An 8,531-nucleotide genomic window follows, 5' to 3' on the forward strand; every position below is an offset into this window, starting at 1 on the left:
TCATGTGGTCTGATCAGATGATATGGCCCCAAACATCAGCGTGGCCAAATATTTTCCTTAATCACTCTTGTAGTGCTTTAAGACCACATCGTTGGCCAGGCACGGTTGCTCACACCTGTAATCCCAGTACTTTGGGAGGCTGACGCGGGCGGATCACCTGAGGTCAGGAGTTTGAGACCAGCCTGACCAACATGGAGAAACCTCATCTCTACTAAAAACACAAAATTAGCTGGGCATGATGGCGCATGCCTATAATCCTGGCTACTTGGGAGGCTGAGGCAGAAGAATAGCTTGAACTCAGGAGGTGGAGGTTGCGGTGAGCCGAGATCACGCCATTGCACTCCAGCCTGGGCAACAAGAGCGACACTCTATCTCAAAAAAAAAAAAAAAGAAAAAAAAAAAAGAAAAACACACATCTTATGGTGGAGATATTTGCCATGTTTTTCTGCCTTTCTATGACCCTGACCCAATCAGTGAGGAGGCAGCCAACCTTTCCAGGTATTTGAATGTTTTAAGGCCTCAAGGAATCCATTTATTAAACTATAAACTCCCTAACTCAAGCTACAGCTCCTGAAAAGGCGGGAGGGTGGGGTGGGAAGAGCAAGGTCCTCACTGCAGAGCAACCTGGGGCAGCGCTGTGACTGACAGCACTTGTCTGGAGTCAGACCCATCTACATCCCAGGGCCACTACCTACTTAAGCAAACCACACATGATTTCTGTGCCTCTGTTTCCTCATCTGTAAAATGCAGATTATCAGGCTGATGATATTATAAAAATTATATTAGTGCCAGGCTCAGTGGCTCACGCCTGTAATACCAGTACTTTGGGAGGCCAAGGTGGGAGGATCACTTGAGGCTGGGAATTCAAGACCAGCCTGGGCAACATAGCAAGACTTGTCTCTAAAAAAAAAAAATGACAGGGTCATGCCTGGATGATGAGGGTCACACTTGGGTCATAATAGGTTGTGGTAGTGCACACCTGTAGTCCCAGCTACCTAGGAGGCTGAGGCAGAAGATTGCTTGAACCCAACAGCTCAATGCTATGGTGAGCTATTACCACACCACTGCACTCCAGCCTGGGTGAAAGAGCGAGACTCTCCAGCATGGGTGACAGAGAGAGATCCTGTCTCAAAAAAGAAAAAATAAATAAATAAATTATATTAGATATATAATGGGTTAGCTTATGAAAAGCATTCAGTAAATTACCATTGATAGCATCACTCCAGCAAAAGTCACTTCTCTGGGCTTCCATTTCCTCACATGTGAATTGGAAAGTTTAGGCAATCATGTCTAAAGTCTATTTCAGCTATAATCAAAGTGTCTGGTTATAAATAACACCACTACAAGCAAAGAACTGCTAGGCATCACTTTTTCTCTATTCCAATACACAGTATCAGAGCCTAGACAACAAAGGGGGACTTCATCTCTACTAAAAATTTTTTTAAAAGTTAGCCAGGCATGCTGGCACACACGTACAGGCAGGAGGATCACTTGAGCCCAGGAGGTTAAGGCTGCAGTGAGCTATGAAAGTACCACTGCACTACAGCCTGGGAGAAAGAGTGAGACTCTATGTCAAAACAAACAAACAAAAAATATATAAAAAACAATACATAGTATCAGTACTTTCTTAAGTTTGTGATTTTAAATGCTGTCTCTTGAGTAATCCACTGAAAGAAGATCTTTTTTTCCTGCTGCCTGATGATTGTAATCAGCGCTATATTAGTCTAGGGCTGCCATAACAAAGTACTACAGACTGGGTGGGTTAATCAACAGAAATTTATTCTCTCTAGAGGTTCTAGAGGTTCTAGAGGCTGGAAGTCTGAGATCCAGGTGTCAGCAGGGGGTGGTTTCTCCTGAGGCCTCTCTCCTGGGTTTGCAGATGGCCGTCTTCTCCCTGTGTCTCCACATGGGCTTCCTTCTGTGTGCATCTGTGTCCTAATTTCTTTTTATAAGAATACCAGTTATATTGGATTAGGGCCCACCCTAATGGCCTCATTTAACATTAATTACCTCATTAAAGGCCCTTTACAAATACAGTCACATTGAAGTACTGGGAATTAAGACTTCAACATATGAACTTTTGCAGGGGACATAATTCATCCTCTAACTAAAGTGCTAACAACAGTGTCTATGCTTAAAAGAGATTGCAGCAGAGTTCTTTACATCCCTCAAAACATTGGTATATTAAAATGATGACGTCATGCTGATCCCAGCAGGATGAGCAGGAAGTGGCAAACATGCTGGAGGCATGGTGTAAGGTCTCTGTAAGACCTGCTTTGGAAGGTGAGAGATAAACCATAGAAAGATTGAGGGGCTTGCCTCATCAATATGGTATTTAGGGGTATGGTGGTCCAGGGCATACTGGGATACTCCTGCAAAGCAAAAGACAAATTGCTACTTCTTGCATCCCTCACCACAAAGAATGAAGCCTCACTGGATCCTGGAGGCAACAGTTCCACACTCAGGACTACTTTTCCAGTCCACATGCCAAGTGACACAGAACACTCCTCACTTTGAATGCGGCCTAGACAGGAAGGAGCTCTGCCGCAGGCCCAGGCTGCCGGCAAAGAAGCCTTGCTTTGGACCATATGGTTCGGCAGGCCCAACGATGCTGGAGGTACCAATAGTGGAGGAGATTCAGCAAGGAGTTGATGCCAAGCTCGAGAGGGAGAGCCACAGTGCAGGCTCAGGGGACCTGGAACAAGGATATCCTGTCTGTTACTGGGCCCTGGAAGAGACTGAATGTTTGACCATGGAACAGCAAGTGTCTGTGAATCCAGAACTGCTAGTCATGACTTCTGGCTTCTGACAAACTCATTAAATCATAAGATCAGAGAAGCCCAGAGACAATCTATCATAAAATGGAAATCATACATCTGGACTGAGTTCAAGCAGGACAACAGGGTACAGGTGAGCCACATGAGCAGGTAGCCAGACGTTGGTCATCCACCATGGTCACACCAGTACCCCTCCCTCAACTCGCACTAATGGCCATATGCAGAGGGGAGGGCCTCATACTACCACTTGAAGCAGGAAGAAAATGCGTGAAATTGACTTATCTTGGGTTGGCTCAAGCCACAGATGGATGGCAGCACCACTGTAGCCACACTCGGGGGTGACCTTGAAAGACAGTGGAGAGAGGAACCCTTCCCAATGGGCAAAACATTGAGCATGCACCTGGGTATGTGTGTTGTGCAGAAAGAAAAGCAGCCCAAGATAAAAACACATCTGGACTCATGGGAAGCAGCAAGTGACCTGTGTCAGGGACCTGGAAGGCCAGGGACAAGGAGGTCTGGGGAAAAGGCATTTGGGTGGGCATATGGGAATGGGTAAAAAGAGGGATGATCTCTGAAGTACATGCTGTGCTCAGTGGAAAGCGTCCACCTCTGAAGACGCACCGATAACTGCACAGACAAAATGACTTCCCCTGTTGACATTAGCCAACCCATGTCATCAGCCACCCCACGAGTGGAAACATAGGCACATAAATGGAGTGGCCATATTGCCAGAGATGGACGCCACACATGGGCTCATCTTCATGGACACTCAGTGCCCTTTCCTGTTCCTGATTTTAATAAACATGCCTCTAGCGTTTCTCTTTAAAATGCTGGTTTAGAACTAAGGCATATAGGCTGGGTGCAGTGGCTCACTCCTTTAATGCCAGCACTTTGGGAGGGAGACCAAAGTGGGTGAATCACCTGAGTTCAGGAGTTCAAGACTAGTCTGAGCAACATGGCGAAATCCCATCTCTACAAAAAAATACAAAAATTAGCCAGGCATGGTGGCATACACTTGTGGTCCCAACTATTCGGGAGGCTGAGGTGAAAGGATGGCTTGAGCCCAGGAGATGGAGGTTAGGAGGTTACAGTGAGCCAAGATTGTGCTGCTTGCACTTCAGCCTGGGTGACAGAGCCAGACCTTGTTTTTTTTTAGAAAAAAAAGGGAGCTAAGACATATGTATTTTAGCACATTAAGAAAGGGTACATCAGACTGGGCACAGTGGCTCATGCCTGTAATCCTGGCACTTTAGGAGGCTGAGGTAAGCAGATTGCCTGAGCTCAGGAATTCAAGACCACCTTGGGCAACATGGTGAAACCTCATCTCTACTAAAATACAAAAGAAAATTAGCTGGGCATGGTGGTGCATGCCTGTAGTCCCAGCTACTTGGGAGGCTGAGGCACAGGAATTGCTTAAACTCAGGAGGCAGAGGTTGCAGTGAGCCAAGATCATGCCACTGCACTCCAGCATGGGTGACAGAGAGAAACCCTGTCTCCAAAAAGAAAGAAAGAAAAAGTATACATCAATTTTTATTTTCTTCATGTTTTCAAAAATCAGAAATGTGTTGAATTATTTTTCAGATTATATGGAGGTAATCATATTTTTTCTTAAATCTATTAATATAGTATATGGTATTAATGCATTTCCAGATAGTGAACCAACCTTGCATTCCAGGATTTTCTTAATGAGGTGTTAGAGTCTGTTTACTAATTTTTTTTAAAATAGGATCTTGCTTCCTTCCCTGGGCTAAAGTGCAGTGGCACAGTCATGGCTCACTGCAGCCTCAACTTTCTGGGCTTAAGCAATCCTCTCCCTTCATCTTCCCTCACTGCAACCTCCACCTCTCAGGTTCATGTGCACTGTCTCCTGGGTTCAAGCAATTCTCCTGCCTCAACCTCTCAAGTAGCTGGGATTACAGGCATCTGCCACCATGCCCAGCTAATTTTTGTATTTTTAGTAGAAATGAGGTTTCACCATGTTAGCCAGGCTGGACTTGAACTCCTGACCTCAGATGATCCTCCCACCTCAGCCTCCCAAGGTGCTAGGATTACAGGCACAAGCTACCATGCCTAGCCCAAATTTAAAATCTTTGGATTATGGATGCTTAACTTTTATTTAAATTATAATTTATTTATTAAAATTCTGTAATTTTTATTCATAATTTCCCTTTCAAGAGTTGTTTAATAGAAACGTGTTTTTTTTAAAAAAAATTTTTGCTGTTAATTGTGCTTTTATTTTCTGATTTGTTATTAATTCTGAATTATATTGGATTGTAATCAGAGTGTGTTGTTACAAAACTTATGCTTTTTAGTGATATAACATATGATTTTTTTTGTGATCATTCTATTTGCACTTGACTCTCTATTATATTGGAGTATAAAGTTAAATATATATATCCATAAACTCCACCTTATTGATTTTGTTGTTAAGATTTTCTATGTCCTCATTCACGTTTAGTCGACCTTGGTCTGTCTTCTAAGAGTGACGTGTTAAAGCATGCTGTCGTTGGCATACTTCCGTTTCTCCTTGCATTTCCTGTTCTTTTTCCTTCCAAAGGTTCTCATTGTTGGTAATTGTGGCTTTAGCTTTAAAACATGTACTTCTTCATATTTGATGCATTTTGGCTTAAGTTCTACTTTAATATCAAGACCACAGCAGAGTCTGGGCATGATGGCTCATGCCTGTAATCCTAGCACTTTGAGAGGCCAAGGCAGGTGGATCACTTGAGCCCAGGAGTTCGAGAGCAGCCTGGGCAACATGGTGAAACCCCATCTCTACAAAATAAATACAAAAACTAACCGTAGCCAGGCATAGTTGTGTGTGCCTATAGTCCCAGGTACTTGGGAGGCTGAGGCAGGAGGATCACGTAAGCCTAGGAGGTTGAGGCTGCAGTGAGCCGTCATCGCACCATTGCACTCCAGCCTGGGTGACAAAGCGAGACCCTGTTCCCCACATCTCCCCCCTAGAAAAGACCACAGCGTTTGTTTTCATTTCCCCATTCCTTTATTTTTAGCCTTTTTCTTACATGCAGAATATAATTGGTCTTGTTTTGTATCCAAATTGGAAATATTTTCATTTCATAGATTAAATCCATTCCCATTTATTTATTTTTTGTTAAAATTTTACTGTGTACATGATTGTTTGCTTTGTTTTCGCCCATGTGATGTGTTTTCTTTGCTCTATTTTAAAATTTTCTCTTGGCATTTAGGAATCTTTGTATTTTTCAAGCAATTCTTTGATATCTTTACACTTTTCTTCCCTTTTTACTATAATATATAGGAGATTATCCTTTATTATTTTTTAATAAATAAATTTATTTATTTTTGAATAAATGGTATACACTTTGCAAGCTACAAAGGAACACATACCCTTATACTTCAGATATTTACTTCCCCCCAGAGGTCTTGGTGTATCCTCCCAAAGATATTCAATGAACACATGAATATAAGTGCAAGTATGTGTACATTGATACATTTTTAATTTTTTACACAAACATAGCTATATTTGTGGAATATGTGCTTTGCCTATTCATCCTGTGTGTACAATACAGCATGCTGTACACACAGTCCTGCACCTTGCTTTTTCATTGTACATGTTAGGGTATGGTACCAAGTGAGCACATGTACAGCTGCCTCGTTCTTTCTGAGGATTGCATAGTCTTCCATTGCCTGGGTATACTACAAGTTATGTAACTAATGCACTAATGCTGGAAAGTAGTTTCCAGTCTTTTTCCAGTCTTTTGCTATTACCAACAATATTACAAAAAGTTTCTTTGTATATATTTATCATTCTACACATGTGGGAGTTTAAATGTACCTTAAATTCCTAGAAGTGGCACACTTTTTTGTTTTGTTTTTTTTAATTTTGAGATGGAGTTTCACTCTTGTTGCCCAGGCTGAAGTGCAATGGCACTATCTCGGCTCACTGCAACCTCTGCCTACTGGGTTCAAGCAATTCTCCTGCCTCAGCCTTCCATGTAGCTGGGATTACAGGTGCCTGCCACAATGCCCAGCTAATTTTTTGTATTTTTAGTAGAGACAGGATTTCACCATGTTGGCCAAGCTAGTCTCGAACTCCTGACATCAGATGATCCACCTGCCTCAGCCTCCCAGCACTTTGGGAGGGTGCATGAGCCGCCACACCCAGCCAGCACACCTTTTAGAATGACTCATATCCAAAACTGACAACACCAAATGCCGATGAGTATATGGAGCAACAGGAACTCTCATTCATTACTGGTGGAAACCCAAAACGGTACAGACACTTTGGAAGACAGTTTGGTAGTTTCTTATAAAATTAAATACACACTAACCATACAATCCAGTAACTGCACTCCATGTAATCTACCCAAATGTGCTGAAAACTCATGCCCGCACAAAAACCTGCACAAAGATGTTTATAGCAGCTTCATTCATAATTGCCAGAACTTGAAAGTCACCAAGATGTCCTTCAGTCGGTGAATGGATAAACAAACTGGTACATCCAGACAATGAAATATAATTCAGTGCTAAAAAGAAAATTAGTTATCAAGCCACATAAAGACATGGCAGTAACTTAAGTGCATATTACTAAGTAAAAGAAGCAGCTCTCATAAGGCTATATGACTTCGGTTGTATGACATTCTGGAAAAGAAAAAACCATAGTGACAGTAGAAAGATTAAAGGTTGCCAGAGGTTAAGAAGAGGGAAAGGGCTGGGCGTGGTGCCTCATGCCTGTAATCCCAACACTTCGGAAAGCCGAGGTGAGAGAATCGCTTGAGCCCAGTATTTCAAGACTGGCTTGGGCAACATAGATGGGGGTTTACATATAAGACCCCATCTCATATATATATACACACACACACACACAAACACATCCATACACACATCCATACACACACACACACACACAAAGAAGGGAAGGGTGAATAGGCAGAGCAGGGAGAATGTTTAGGGCAGTGCAACTGCTCTGTATGACACTCTCAAGGTGAATACATTTGTTTCCCTTAGAAATGAATAAATTTTTGAGCTCTATTGCACAGCAGGATGACTATAGTTAATAATAATGTATTGTATATTTCAAATAGCTAAGAGTAAGTTTCAAATTTCTCACTACAAAAATAAGTGGGGTGATGGAACTGTTAATTAGCTTGCTTTTAATCATTTCACATTGTGTACATTTATCAAAACATCACATTGTACCCCATAAATATATACAATTATGACTTGTCAATTAAAAATAACATTAATTTAAAAAAAAAGCAAGTGATAGGGTATGGACGCTTTTTCTATTTGTCTGAGTCCAACCTCAGCCTCTTAACATGAAAGAATACTGTATCTAATTTTTTTTCAGCCACCCCGCTATGTATCTAAATATTGTAAAACATATAGAAGCAGGCTTACTGTCTTGTTTGTAGTAGAAGAGTCCTGAGCTACATTTCATTACATCCTGCAAGGTTCTTTGTGTAGTCTGAAATCTGGATGGCTGTTGAACATGCTTGCGGTAAAATGAAGGTAAGTGTTGTAACAGATATGATCAGCAAACTGACTATCCAAAGCACCCTCAGTAACTCAGTTGCTTTTTTGGCCAAAGGTGAGTAAATAGACAAATACCGAACATCTACTGCAGTATTATTCAAGATACTGATGTCAGGATTTTGTATCCGTTTGCTAGGGTTGCCGTAAGCCATAACAAAGTACCAGGAACTGGATAGCTTAAAAAAACAAGCGGGTAGCTCAGCCTGTAATCCCAGCACTTTGAGAAGCTGAGGTGGA

Source organism: Colobus angolensis, unplaced genomic scaffold (genome assembly GCF_000951035.1).
Source record: "Colobus angolensis palliatus isolate OR3802 unplaced genomic scaffold, Cang.pa_1.0 Scaffold126, whole genome shotgun sequence".
NCBI lineage: Eukaryota > Metazoa > Chordata > Mammalia > Primates > Cercopithecidae > Colobus > Colobus angolensis.